Below are 14,270 nucleotides of genomic sequence, written 5' to 3'. Positions count from 1 at the left end.
TTCTGATAGACCCCTTGCCTCCCCATAGGTTATGAGACCGTTCAGAACAGATGGGAAGGCAGACAGATGTCATTGAAGGCAATTCTGTTCCAAATCTAAGTGAGTAGCAGGTGCTTTTGGAGCCAAATTCAACAACTGGGATGCTTTCTGCTTCACTGCTATTCTGAGATATGTTTATGCAAAGTTTCTACCTGAAGAAAAGATGTGGATTAAATTATGATGCTGAGATAAAGCCACAGATCTCCAGTTGATTATGTGATGGTATTTCTTTCCTTATTAAATGTCCAGGTAAAGAAGCTGCATGAGAAGACTCTGTCCAGGATAGACTGGGTACACCACTATTTGGTCAAAGCAAATTTTCAAAAGAGCATTTGGATCAGAGGATTTTCTGATTTATGGGGTGACTGTAGAGCTTGTGTTGCTCTTTGGTGTGTTACAGCTGACAATCTGAGGCTTTTCTCTCTTCCAACTACATGCAAAATAATAGTGTTGTCCTTACTATTTAAACTGTTTGAAAGCTACATTGGAACTTTAACTGCAGACATGGCAATTTGCAAAACATTTAGTAGTTGCTCTTCATGAACTACTGTAGCTCAATGTTATACTGGGTGCAGTTTGATCTAACTTTGGTGTTGATTTACAGAGGGGAGTAGAGAAAAGGCCTGTATTAAAGAGGTCTGTAGGTGCTGAGGGGAGATAGGTTTCTCTGCTGCTCGAGTGGCACTGTAAAATCCTGCTGTATGACAAGCCATAGCTTTTGGTGCCTTTATCCTTTTGTAAATCTAGACCTGTTGTGGCTTTCCTCCAAGCCAAATATCTGCTGGGCTACACTTTCTGGAAGTACTTGGGGAGGGACTTTAATATGTCAGTGATCTTAAGAAGAAATGTCAGCTTGGGAATCCTCTACTTTCACTTGTTCTTCAGAAACACAGTTGTGTTGGTGTTGAAGGATATCAGGGGAGATGACCACTTCATGTTAAGGTACTTTTTCATTTGAGGTACAGTTGTTTGTAGGACTTGGATGACATTAACAAGGACGTTACAATAAATAAGAATTTTATTCCCATTGTGGCCAGGTTGGGGTCTGTGGCTCAGAGCCAGGAAGCCGTGACCGACCCAGAGAGAGCGTCCCGCAAGGGACAGTCCCCCAGAGGTCTGCGGCGTTCCCTCAGCCGCCGGGGTGCCTCCGCAGAGGGGTGCCTGTCTCAGCAGGCTGTCAGCTCTTTAGGGATTTTCAGTGAGAGTGATTTCAGCAGGGCAAACCCCAGGCCAGAAGGAGAGAGACGAGAAGCTCGTTTGGCGGTTCCACATGGGGCAGCTTTATTTGTCCTGCGCCCTGTGAAGGGTAGGCTAGGGACGAGCTCTCCGATCCCTAAGGGGGAATAGGGTAGTTCTTATAGGGATACGAGGGTGGGTGCGAGAGGGTAGAAGCCAATGGGTTACAAAGAATCTACATAGGGTCTCCCAGAGGATCATGGTTCTTGTTTTCTCTCATCCTCACCAAAAGCAATGCCTTTTCCAAGGGGATCTTGCCAGGAGGTTATGCAATCCCTCCAAGGCAGGGGCTGGGCATACCCCACAAATTCCAATTAGAATCTTTGATGTTCATATATCTAAAAATAACATTAATTTCTTGCTTAGTTTTAAAATGAAACTGCATCATCCCAAAACATTGTTTTTCCCATACTAACAGTTTGTAGCCCACAAGTTTAACCTCATGCAACAGATACTTTATTATCCTTAATTAATAAAAAAAATTTAAGAACTATATCCAGTCTGTATGCAGTTTCCTAAATAGTCATTGTCCTCAGCTCTGACAGTGACCAAAGGATGTGTGCTTTGTACTCTACGGGCTGGGCAAAGGGTGTGCAGGGGAAAGCATTGCACTGGGAGGCGGGGAAGAGAAGGGGGTGGCAAAGTAGAGAATATTTTAATTCAACTTCAGCAGTGTTGCTACTCAGGAAATGGCTTGTTTTGCTCTGATTTTTTTATGTTGCTTGTTGCACCCTCTGGACTGGCATACTTTCTTTTTTTTTGTTCCATTAGTATGTGTATGAATTATTATAATACTGGATTTCTTTTAGCCTGAATTAGAAATGCTTTTGCTCATATAAAGGTTTTATCTCTTCAAAACAACTCTTGGAAAGTAAAGGAAATATTGTTCAGATGATAAGGGCAAGCTTCAGGGGAAAGGATGTTTCTAGGAGAACTCAGCCTTCTTCCTTCCTTCTCTTCTGAAAGGGACATGATCTCTTTCAACTGCCCACTAAATCTTTAAGGATTCAAGACCTGGTTCATGGCACATCTCACACACTGCATGAGAATAGGTATAACTACAGTAAGAAAATTCCAGCGGGAGAGTGTAGGATCATGAGAGTAATGTGATCTTGTGGTTAAGGCACGGGACTGGGCCTCTGCAAGCCCGGGGTTTCATTCCTGGCTTGACTACAGGCTTTATATGTTGGTTTGTGGACAAGTTACTTGATCTCTCCATGTTTGAATTTTTCATCTGTAGTATGGGCAGTGCTAGTTTACTTCACATTCTGGGAATTTAATTAGTGTTTGTTACTACGAAAGTGACCAGTATGCATGAATCTTGTTCTACAATTCTCAGGCAGAAGTTTTGAACAAGGACTGCTATAGGCCTGTCACTGGTGACCCTGGCCTCACCCCTTTGAGCCTGTTTCATAAAGTCTCTGCTTATGGATGTTTTTGTTCAGCTTGTTTTCTCCAGAACCTGACTGGTTAAAGTAGTCAGAACTGTAATTTTCAATTAACTGCTCATAGCATCTCTACTGATACATCATTAAAAAAAGGTTAAAAAAACCAACAGAAATTAAGGCAAGTACCTATATGGTTGTTGTAAGGATTTCCAGCTAGGAAATTCTTTATGCAAAAGATGAAGCTTGGGCCCTCTTAGAAAGCTTCCCCCTGTACCAAATGCAGCCTAAGGACTACCAGCCCTCTGTAACCTCCCCACCCCACAGCAGCCTAGTGGTGCAGGCTCCCAGGACAGCAGCACACAGGGCAGGCTGTGGCCTCTCCTCCTCCAAGATGAAATACCACAGCAAGAGTGTCATTGCTTCTGGCTGGAATGGGCCCTTTGCTTGAACTATTAAGAAACAGGGAAAGGAAATAAAGACCAGATGAGCAACCGCCCTGCTTTTCTCCCCCTCAGCCTCCTTCCCTCCACCTTCCCCCCCGCCATGCTGTCTTCGAGATGACATACAAAAACACCAGTTGAGTCAGCCTGCTTTAAATTACAGCATTCTTTTTGAGCCTGGAAAAAGACATGCTGTGCATAGCCCAAAAATGAAACATGACTTCAGATGCTGATACGTAAACTGCATAAATGTGAAGGGGACTTTTTTTTTGTCCCAGTATTCTTTACTCTAGCAATATTGTGGCAGGCCATACATGAATGTATCGCATAGAAGAAAGTCTTAGAAACCCACCCTTTCTGCCCAGAGCAGCCATGTGTTTGTTCATCTACATCAAGAGCCATCAAATTCCAGCTACCTGACTTAGTTCATGAGCATGAGTGCTCCTTGCTTGCTCTGGCCACCTGTGCATGTAGAGCTGCCTGGGAGGAACTCCCAGATAGTTTTCTTCTACAGTAGACTTGTTCTCCCCATGAAGAAAGAGCAACCTTCCAACATCTTAACTGAAATGCATCAGAAAAGACTCAGTGTTTTAAATATAGCCATGGGTTTGCAGTGAAAGCTTATAGGTATATACACTCACACTTTTAGATGATCCAAAGGCAACCATCCTTTGCACACCACAAAATGCTATGCAGTTTGTGATAATACAGTAGGAATCTGCACCTGTAATCTCTTCCATCCTTCCCTTCACATCCTGTTCCTGCAGTTGTATTTGTATTTTCCACTGGGCTGCTTGACTGGTTTTATTTTTCCACTCTGTGCAAAGCTAACTTGAATCATCTAAAGAATCCCTTGTCATTCCCCAAGAAAAAGCATCAGCAGCTGCCTTACTTCATTAACTATTCTGTAAGATTCACAGTTCATGTTTGTAGTGTTACAAGAACTTCGAACATTTTACTGAAATTCTCATGAAAACAAGCTGAAGCAAACTGGTTCCCTCTGTAATGTCTTTCCTAATCACAAGCAGAAATATGTAGTACCTTGAAGGTGAGGAAGGATGGACTGTAATCAGTAAGTACAGAGTGAGAATATTGATAGGTATGTGAAAGGTAAGAGGACAACATAGGCAGTGTTGGGTGAAGAGCACTTCTCACATCAGAGTTCTTGCTAGAATGGAGAAAAGTGGCATCTAGGACGTGACTGTTACACAACAAAAAGGAATAAAATTTATAGCCTTTTCAACTATTCAGATTCTGTCTTCTGTTAGTTAACTTACTCTTTGTCTTTTTATAACTAATTATTTTGTTTTTCTATTCTGTCATAAAATAAGCCAGGAGGACGCTTATGTGAAACTTCCTGGGAAACAAAAAGGTCGTAGGTTGAATCAGGCCATGGATGTTGTGTGAGTTTTTGAGAGAAATAAAATCTTTTCTGTGTTGAAATAGGAAATTCATATCTGACTCATCAGGCTGCCTGACTGTACCACAAGAAATTAAGTCTTTTGAACACCTATATTTTAAGCCCATTCTGTATAAGATAATCATTGCTGTTAAAAATTTTGAGTGGAAACTGTTTTGACCAGAGTATAGTCAGAAAACTGAAACAAAATGGGAACTGTCTAAACAAGTGAGCTGTAATCACCATTTCCTTTCATCCAAGTAGATGACATTTCTATTCCAAATTTTTTTTATTAGCTCTTTGCCTGTTCCTTCTTTAAAAAAGAAAAATTAATCAACCATTTACAACCATCACAATATGTTTGTCCAGTGGCCCCAATGGTATTTCCTATATTTAAGAATTTATTGTCAAAGACACTCACACACAGCATTTCCTTATCATGGGATCCCTAAAATCTCACTTCCTGAAAGTCAACTTTCTTGTTGGTGTATGCAGCAGTAGCTGTCACCGTAGGACACATATCACCATCATCTCACACTGGAAAACTTGGAGCATATGATGTTGGCAGTAACCCAGACCTGTTGCTAGAAGCTGAACTAAAATAGGAGAGTGGCCTGAGGCCAACTGGTAGTTCCATATTCCTTGAAGTGGATTGGCATATGAACACACCTTAGAGTAAATCTTTCTCTGCAAGGAAGAATTTTTTTCAAGAAAAAACAAGCCAACACCAGACCCCACTACCAAGTTAGGTGCCTCTTTTACTAGCAAATAACATGCTGCACCAGAAAGCACATGGGAATGACAGCTATTCTACATGACTAGGAACAGTTTTTTTCCTACGGTTCTAGTTCTATTTTAGAAATTCTTCCCCCTGTTCAAAATATCTGATTTCACCTTTGTACTTTTGTAGCAGATAGTTTCAATATCCACAGGCCAGTGAAGTGAAAAGCTCATTATTAAACAAAAGAAAGGAAGAATACATGTTCTAATTGAAATCTCATGGGAGCAGAGGATCCACCAAAGGGCTGTAGGGCACAGAAAGCATGGCAAGGCTTTGTGCTATGTTCAGTGCTTGTCATGGGAACATGTTTGTGACCAAGGCCATCTTCAGTGTTTCTAAATTCTAAGGCAGTCTTCTTGACACAGTGAACAGCCCACAGCAAAATATCTTTACTAGAAGCTGTCTCACTGTTGTTTGCTCAAGGCTAAGAAACTATTAATTTCACAAAGGTATTGTGCAAGAAGCATCTGGTGTAAAATGCTTGTCATGGTGTTTGCTGCAGAAGATGACTGGAGAGGTAGGATGAAGATTTGGGGAAGGGAGATGTGCAGTTCTTTATCCCTTTTTCTACTGTTTCCCGTTTCCTGTTTCCCCCTGAGACTCTTTCCATTGACAGATGCTAGTCTAAGGATAGATTCATGCCTGCTCTGCTTCCAGAGATGTAGTACAAGTGAATTTGCCTTGATCTTGGAGGGGAAAAAATTTTAAACCATTGACAAAACCTTATCAGGAGTCCTTGATTTTGTTTTTCATATTAAGGTACTCCTCTCTGTTATATGGAATTATTTCAGCAGTGTTACTGGTTTAAGAAAAACAAAATCAATGTGGAATGATAAAATAGAACACGAACAGAAACAAGTCAGAAACACCTGATGTATAATAAGGTCTCTGAGTGTTATTTTTCCACATCAAGGAGTATTGTTAAGGCTGTGCTGTTCTGGTAAGCCATGGATTCAGACTCTTGTGAGGAGATTGGCACAACAGCAAAAGTCTTCTAGCCCCTTGATTTATTTTTTTCAGTCTTTCCAAGGACCAGTTAATTTTATCTGCTCTGCATTTTGGGGGGATGTGCAGTTCAGTGTGTGCTTGGTGAGAGGCTCATTATCCTCTGCAGGCTCAAAACAAACCCTCGATTTTGAAAAGGCAACAAAAGAGGTGGCTGGTCCTGGTTTCCGGTGGCCCCGGCCGGGCCAGCACGGCGGGCTCCCGGCCCCGGCGCAGCTGGCTCTTTGTGCGCTCGGGCATAATGAGGAGGGCTCGGGAGGAAGCTGACACAGGTGTGCCACGAGGCCGGGGACTTGGCTGGGGACACTGGCCCGGCTGTGCACGCACGCCTCCCCACACACAGGTCTTGTGTTCGCTCTTGGCCGCGGCCTTCAAGGGCCTCCTTGTCGCAGCACAAACAACGGCGTCGCGCAGCCTCCCTTGTGCGCTGCATCCTGGCCCAAACTGCCCAGAATAATCCCCTTTCTCAGCCCTAATACCACAGCAGAAATGTCATCCTTATTCTGCAGTGCTGGCATTTGTCAACTTGGTGGGTACAAAGGCAGCATTCATTGAGCAGGAGGCAGGCACAGGGCCCCAGGAAAAGCCCTTCGAGGGGACAGAAAAGGGTCTTCTGTCAAACTTTGAACTCTACAGGAGCTGCTGTTTGTCTTCAGGTCTGGCAGAACTAGAGAGGGCTGTCTTGTGTTGACCGTGTCTTCAGCTGGGGTTGTAGGGCAAGTTCAGGTTTAGTTTTTAGGACAGCTGACTAGCAACAACTGGCCTTTCTTCTGGGGCAGTGCCATCTTTAGCAATTGTACAATCTACTCTGTTCAGCTCTGTTCACTCTTGGACAAAATTAAACCTATAAGAAATGGATTTATCCTCACACTTACTTTACACATAGATGCGGCTATTCTAGTATCAGGTACTTTTATCTCCTGTGCCACACTTAGAAATAAAAGGTTCTTGCCAGCCCTAGGGGACAGCTTCAGCTCTCCAAAAGGTACCAGTGAGAGGCAGCAATATGAAGGAGGGGAAGCCTGCTCTTCCTTGGACAGTAGATACTTCCACTGGTGACAAATACATCAACAACAACCGATGGAAGAGATAGAGTCCTTTTGACTGTTTGCTCAATGAGTCAGCAGACTCCTCACAAACAGCACTGGTTCCTCTTGCCCTTGCTGTTGAGTTAAAGTAGATGGCTCAGGATAGCATGATGTAACCAAGAATATTCCACTTTATTGAAAACAGAGCCACTAGGTTTGTAAATATCATATTACCCACTATCTGAACACAAGCACTGAGCTCACTTAAAACTCTCTATACTTGGGGGATGCACAGAGGTGATTAACCCTGGGGTATTTGTGTTATGAAGACAGCTGCAATTCAGGTCTGGGAAGGCTTGATTTCAGGCAATTTTATTTTTCTATTTTAAGTTGTCCTCTAATGAGACTGTTAAAACATACCTCACTAAAGAAGTCACTGTGTTTTAGTGAAAAGTTAAACTAATTTTGTGGGCCATTAAAAACATGCCCTGGGCTATTTCCCACTTGCTCCCATTACAGAGCACTCTAAAATTATAGAGTATATCTGCTGGTATGGCAATGCAGCTACCTTTGGGGTGGAGACCAGTACCAGCCTGTGCTTTGCACTTTGCTAACTCTTCACAGTAGTAAATCTTCTGTGTGAAAGTACTGGGGTACACTCAGTAGGTCGTCAGGAAGAGAAGCTACCAAATAGCTTGCAATGTGTGAGGTATTGGAAAAGACAATGCGGTTTGAATCAGTTTTGAGAAACTGAAACAATTTCATCATAATACATAATTTTGCTAAATGTGGGGTTAATAACAGCAGCAATAAGCAAAGGATACAGAAAGAGAAGAATATTCATTAGGCATTTAACTTCCATGGGTAAACAGAGGCAAAAGAAGAGTATGTGTTATATACATTTACCATGAGGTATACAATTCACTCAGCAAATATATGTAATTTTCCTTATAATGGTGAATGTTACAGTTCACTTTGATATAATAGTGTTAGATGGGTCATCTGTAAAGCTCCATATTAAATACTGAGAGCTAATGGAAACTGACAGAGAAGACTGGGATAGTGGGATAGTGCCTCAGGTTACCCCTTTCTAAGTGCTAGAGTAGCTGAGCCAGCTTTGGGGGTGAATTGTGTTCTAAGCCATTCCAGTTCCTTCTTTAAAATAAAAGGAAGAAATATATGTCAAGCACATCACTGTTAATCCATTCTGATGGTTGTGGGGGGTGCTTAGGTTGTACAACAAGATGCTACAGCTGTTGGACTGGGCTGTGGGCAGCACATTCTGTGCTGCCAGGATGCAATCAGGGAAACATGTGCAAGAAATCATTTCAGAGACTACCCACCACCCACTTGTTTTTAAGGATGTGGTTCTGCACATGAAATTGGGATATAAACAGGAAAAGCCTCTTCATTCTTCTTGTTATCTGAATAAAGGGAATTTCTCTAAATTATCTGTGGATAACTGCCTTATTCCTAAATCATTTCTTGGGACTTGGGTTTAAACAGCATGAACTAAAGTCATGTCTTTAACGTCAGCTAAAGGAGTATTTAAAAATCCCTTACCTTGCCTGTCCTTTATTCCCCACTAGGTATAAAACAGTGGAGCAAATATTTTTCTGCTTAGAAATATGTCAAGAATGGGTAAAGAGACCTCTTCAGAGTGTGTGGACAGACAATTTAAAGACCATAAACATAATCTGTAATAAAAATAATCTGTAGTGAACAGGCACAGTGAACTAAAATAGAAACGTTACTGTGTGCTATGATGGAGAGAGATGTAAGAAAAAAGTGTGTAATGACACATTCACTGTGATTTGCAGTGTAGCCAGGAAGTGTAGTGTTAATACCAAATAAACTTGCACAGACATAGATGTGCCCAGCAGTCAGAAACTCATATCTGTGCTATCTCAGCAGCTTCTCCAGCAGTCAACAGTTTCCTGCTCTTTTGCTGGTTCTTTTCAGTGGGCAATATTCTTAAAATATTGCATATTAAAATAGTTGCCTTCCCTAGAAGGGGGGGGTGGGACAACATGTTTTAAAGTGAAAATAGTAGTTTTGATGTCTATGTGTGCAGTTTTAACTCTCTGCTTTTTCTGTTTGATTTGTGAAATGGCAAAAAATTCATTGTGTTGTATCATGTGATATTAGTAAACCTAAACATATTAATACTTCTGAAAAACTTTAAGAAAAGGCTCCAGAATTTATTTGATTTGCCATCACTGATCACACAGTGTTATTCAATTTAGGTTCATGATCTAGTAGCTGGTTCAGAATATCAGGGTAGATGCATGTGAACTGTAATGGAGCTCATTTTTTACTATGCCTATCCTGTCCTTTTGCTGTTCTCCTCAGGCTTTATCAAATTATTCAACACAGTGTTATTTTATATAAAACTTATGAAGCTTAAAACGTGTAACTATTTCCTGTAAGTAGGGGTAGGTAGGGAAATACAAAAGAACTTACCTGCACTTTTTATTTTAAGAAGTTGAGTCTCTAAATTGGGATTGCCTCCCTATTAATTTCCATCTATGACATCTTGCAGTTTGTGCCAGTTAAATGATCTGTTATCAGTAAATTTGTCAAACCGGCACTGTTAAAGCTCTTGGTACCAGAAAAGTGTAACCACACAGGGACTATCTTTCAGTTCTCTTATGAGACTGTTTCATTGCTTCATACAGAGGAAATGAAGGTCAGCTGACTACCTCACAGCTTGGCCTGAGATTGAGCATGTTGCTCCCCATCAATGTGAGAAATCCTTTAGAAATGCATGGTTTGACTTGGGAAAAGGGCAGCAGTGAATAACCAGCTTGGAGCGGTACTTGGCAAGAAGGTTGTGATGACAGTATATTTTTGAAGGCAGCGTGAAACAAAGAAGTGTTCCCAAAAAGGAGATATGCACAACAAATTCCAGGGCAGAACAACAGCTGCAAAAATCTTTGCTGTCTTTGAACTATGCTTTTAAACTGAACTGCTTTGTTTCACAGTTTGCCTGCAAACACAGTTGAAGCACTTCCAATGTCAGTATTCATACCTGTTAATAGAAAAGTTGGAGCTATTTGCAGCCATCTCGGGGTGTAAATTGATCTGCATTTAACAGGAGTTTTTAATTAAGGAGGAGAACTATTTAAAATTATTAGTTCAGATTTTAAAATTATTTGTTCAGATTTTGCAAGTGTGATCTCTTGCAGGCTGCATGGGCACTGTCAGTGGGCAGCACTGCTCTGCAGGCAGAGGGGCTCACCAGGGCTGGCTTGGTGCATAAGAGTAGTGTGGAGGACACAAGATTAGGGGTGCTGCTGTTAGGAGTCCATACACATCTGTCGCTGGGGTAACTTGCAGGTATCTGTCTGCCTAGACTGCAGGTCCCTGGATATGCCCCCATCACCCCTGGGGGAGCAGAGAGAGGCCCTGCTTGCTGGGTGCTGTTGTCCTGCAGGCAGCCAGGCAGGAGCACAGGCTGCTGGTGACACATCTACAGCTCTGCTCAGGTGACTGCTGTGGGCTGTGTCAGTCCTCAAGTGATGTCATAAAAGCTGGGTGGTCTGCCCCAGCTAACACAATCATAACTTTGCAGCTTTTTGCTTAGGATGTTGCTTTGGAAAATACTCTCACTGTCTGTATTCACTGGAAGCTGTTTAGGGGCTTTGTTCAAGTATACATTTAACATTGTACACAGAGAGCTGTGCTGAAAATGTAAGGCAGTGCTGTTACAGCAAAGTCAGTTTTGTAAACTTGCAGAAGAAACTGCTTTCAACCACAACTTAGCAATAGTCTGCTGAAGTGTGTGGGGCCAGTTTAGGATTTGCATTTCCTTCTTTCAAACAATTAACTCAGCTAAAAGTAGGTTATACTACAAGTGTTTAACCAAAAGAAAACATGTAATGCCTCTTCTTTTAACCAGTATTATGGGTGAACAAAGAACAGAAGTAGAATTGCACATGAAGCTCCTGCTTGGAAGTGAGCTTTTCAAACTACAGTTTAAAACTTCTCCCTAGAAAAGCAGTGATCGAGATTGCCTGGATTTGATCCTGCAGTGTCTGTGTTGTGCTCAGTAACAGCTGTTGGCTCCTGGCAGGGGGAAGGGGACAGTGTGGGGTTTCCAACAGCTGGGAGCAGGTTGTTATAGTATTTACACTAGTAAATAGGAAGGACTAAAGGAAAAAGTTGGATCTTGCCAGTAAAAGGGCATATAAATAAAGAATGGAGAACTTTTCTTTTGTCCAGGAAATAGAGACTATTCACAAACCTGTTTGCTGCAATAAATAAATAAAAGCCTTAGAGCACCGAGTCTTGCACTATTTTGAATACTGTAATTATCTTCAGACCATTCAGATAGACACTAATATCCCCACAGGCAAAGGATATTTTCATTCTCTTAGATGGAGAGAGCCAAACAGCCCCTTAGACTGAAAACAAGGTAGAGTTTGCAGAAGAAAGTAAGAACCTAAGGCATACTGACGCCCTATGGCTGGCTTGAAATTCCTGGACTAATGGTGTACTACCATAGCAAGATACAGAGTAGGAGGAAAGGGCTTGTGACCACTTTGGCCAGTGTGAAGATGAACTTCCCTTTGCAGCATCTGTACTGTTTGCACATTTGCTTTCCCTAAGCCAAGTGATCAGTCATGTAAACAGGTATTTTTACAAGCCCAGATTGTTAGCTGAACCAGTTACCAGGTGGCACTGTCTAAGCCAAGACCTTAAATCCCAGTATGCTGTGGTACCTGACTACAGAAGCAGCAAACTGAATGCCCTTTCCTTCCATATTACATACAGTATGTTCCTTTGGTCCCTTCCTAAAACAAATGGCAGTGTGCAGCATCAGATTTTGAAAGGAATACTCTGAAAACTTGTGTTGCAGACCTGATGTCACAAAATAGACACAAAATGTACACTAATTGTAGATGTTTGGAAATTTGGTCAGTTAAATGGAAGTAAAAAAATTTGTGTATTACATCTGAATGAGAATCAGCTTCTGAAATGCTGACTAGTGCTGAAGGCAGGTATGACTTTGGTGCCCCATTTCCCCTCAGCAGAAATGGTGTGAGCAATAAAATCAGTTCTTTCAACCTTGCCTACATGCACATCCTTCTTGATGATCAGCTGCCTGAAGTCAGTTCTCTTCCAGAACACAGGAGAGTGAACGAGGTGAAATGACCATTGTAGAGTCTGAACTTACTGGTAGTTAATCAACAGAGTTCTCCATTTCCATGGTTTTTTTCTTTTCAGCTGTAACTTTCATGCTCTTCTGTATTATTTTCTTCTTTTCTTCTTTCCTCTCTTAGGATCAGTTCTCTTAATGTTTAAAAACTTGAACAGTGGAAGAAAAACTGGACGTGTAAAATCATCTCCAAGCCATTCTTCTCTGCAGAAAATCACTGCTCTGTCATCTACAAATGAAGCTTTCTTTCCAGTTACACCTCTCCCTCCTCAGCACTCTTCTCCACCCTGACTACTTGCTCTTTTTAGTCACATTATGATAAACAGACTCATCTCTGTGGAGCTCGGTGGTTAGTAATAACTCAGCCCCATGAGGCAGAAATATAACTTTATAGTCTGTGATCTGTCAGAAGTGGTGATATGTAGGATTGTACTGTAAGGAGTTGCAGGAAATGTGGCTTATGGACCTATTTATTAAAATCTATTGTAGAAACAGATGCACAAGCTGTAGCAATTAATGAAAAAATGTCACAGAAATCTGACTGTATACAACTTGCAAATTATTTTTAAACACAAAATTGCACTAGTGAACTGTTTTCAATTAATGATTTACCAGTTCCATTAAAAATGAGCAGATCACAACAGAGTGTAGAAACTGCAAGAGATGGAACAATATTGCACATTGCCTTGGGTTCTTCTGAATTTCAAACCAAAAATGAGCACAGATGATGTTTTTTGCCTTACATCTAACAACTTTCTGGGAACTTAATTTGCCTTTTTACCTCTTGTATAACATCAGAATTGCAATCACTTTCCCACACTAGACTGGAAATAAAAATGCTCTTGACCAGTGGAAAAAGAGGTTCCTTTAAGTAGGGAGCAACCACAGACAAACATTGGCTCCTTTTAAACATGCTACTTAATCCATGTAAAGAGACTTCAGGAGCTGAAATGTTCTCCCTGTTATGCTGATTCAAAACTGGCAATAAGATATGCATCCTTTAGATGTACAGAAAGATGGAAAAAAGTATCCCATAAAGTTTGTTATTCCAGTATAATCAGCTTTAAGACCAAAGCACTTCAGGAGTACATCTCTTCCCCTCTCCTTTAATGCAGTGGAAGTCTTCTTCTAAACAAGACTTCTAGGTTTTAAATATATTGTAAACATATATATTTCAATATATGCTTACTTGAACATAAGCTCAAAGTGTGCACACTGTGTACTTGGGGAAGCTTGTGGGAATCCTCAGTTCCTGAGTTGCCCTTGTTCCTGAAGATAAAGGAGACTTTCCATTGAAGAGGTTTTTGCCCTTGGTGACAAGTGCTCGTGAAATTCTTGGTGATACTAATAGGTGGGTATCCTCAGATAATATGGCCCAGTTCATGAAACAACTCAGAAGATGAGGATTTTGTGGACCAAATAATCAAAGGTGTTTAGACTATCTCATGAACTCAGTGCAAATTGTCTGTAGGATCTCAGCATGTGATTCAGCCTGTACTTCTGTTTTGCAGAAAGCTACAGAACACAAGCTGACTCTTTCTTTAATTTCTGGAGATGCATGCTGCACTATACTTGAATACCTTTAGCTTCCTAAGAGGTGTAGGCATCATAGTCATGTACACAGGATTGCACTTGAGCAAAGAGGTGAGGAAAATGCAAGGAAAGAAGCCTCAGCAAAGAGTGAATAACTGCAGCATGTTGGAGAAAAACAAGCCTTGAGAATTAGGACAAGTTAGACTTGGGGAGTAATACCACAATAGCCCTAAAAAGAGTGACTAGATTTGATCAATCTT

At 41.3% G+C, this 14,270-nt stretch overlaps 1 protein-coding gene and 1 long non-coding RNA gene across 6 annotated transcripts in view; one reads left to right on the top strand and one right to left on the bottom strand.

Moving 5' to 3' along the window:
- LOC138112353 (uncharacterized) overlaps positions 1-14,270 on the top strand; it is a 144,088-nt gene that overhangs the window by 27,110 nt on the left and 102,708 nt on the right. The gene's annotated exons all lie outside the window — the stretch shown is intronic.
- The window catches only part of ZCCHC24 (zinc finger CCHC-type containing 24), a 108,479-nt gene that overhangs the window by 23,993 nt on the left and 70,216 nt on the right, over positions 1-14,270 (bottom strand). The gene's annotated exons all lie outside the window — the stretch shown is intronic.

This window comes from Aphelocoma coerulescens, chromosome 6, assembly GCF_041296385.1.
Source record: "Aphelocoma coerulescens isolate FSJ_1873_10779 chromosome 6, UR_Acoe_1.0, whole genome shotgun sequence".
In the NCBI taxonomy this organism is placed as follows: domain Eukaryota; kingdom Metazoa; phylum Chordata; class Aves; order Passeriformes; family Corvidae; genus Aphelocoma; species Aphelocoma coerulescens.
The sequence above is the reverse complement of the archived record's forward strand: the minus strand, read 5'-3'. Positions and strand labels throughout refer to the sequence as shown.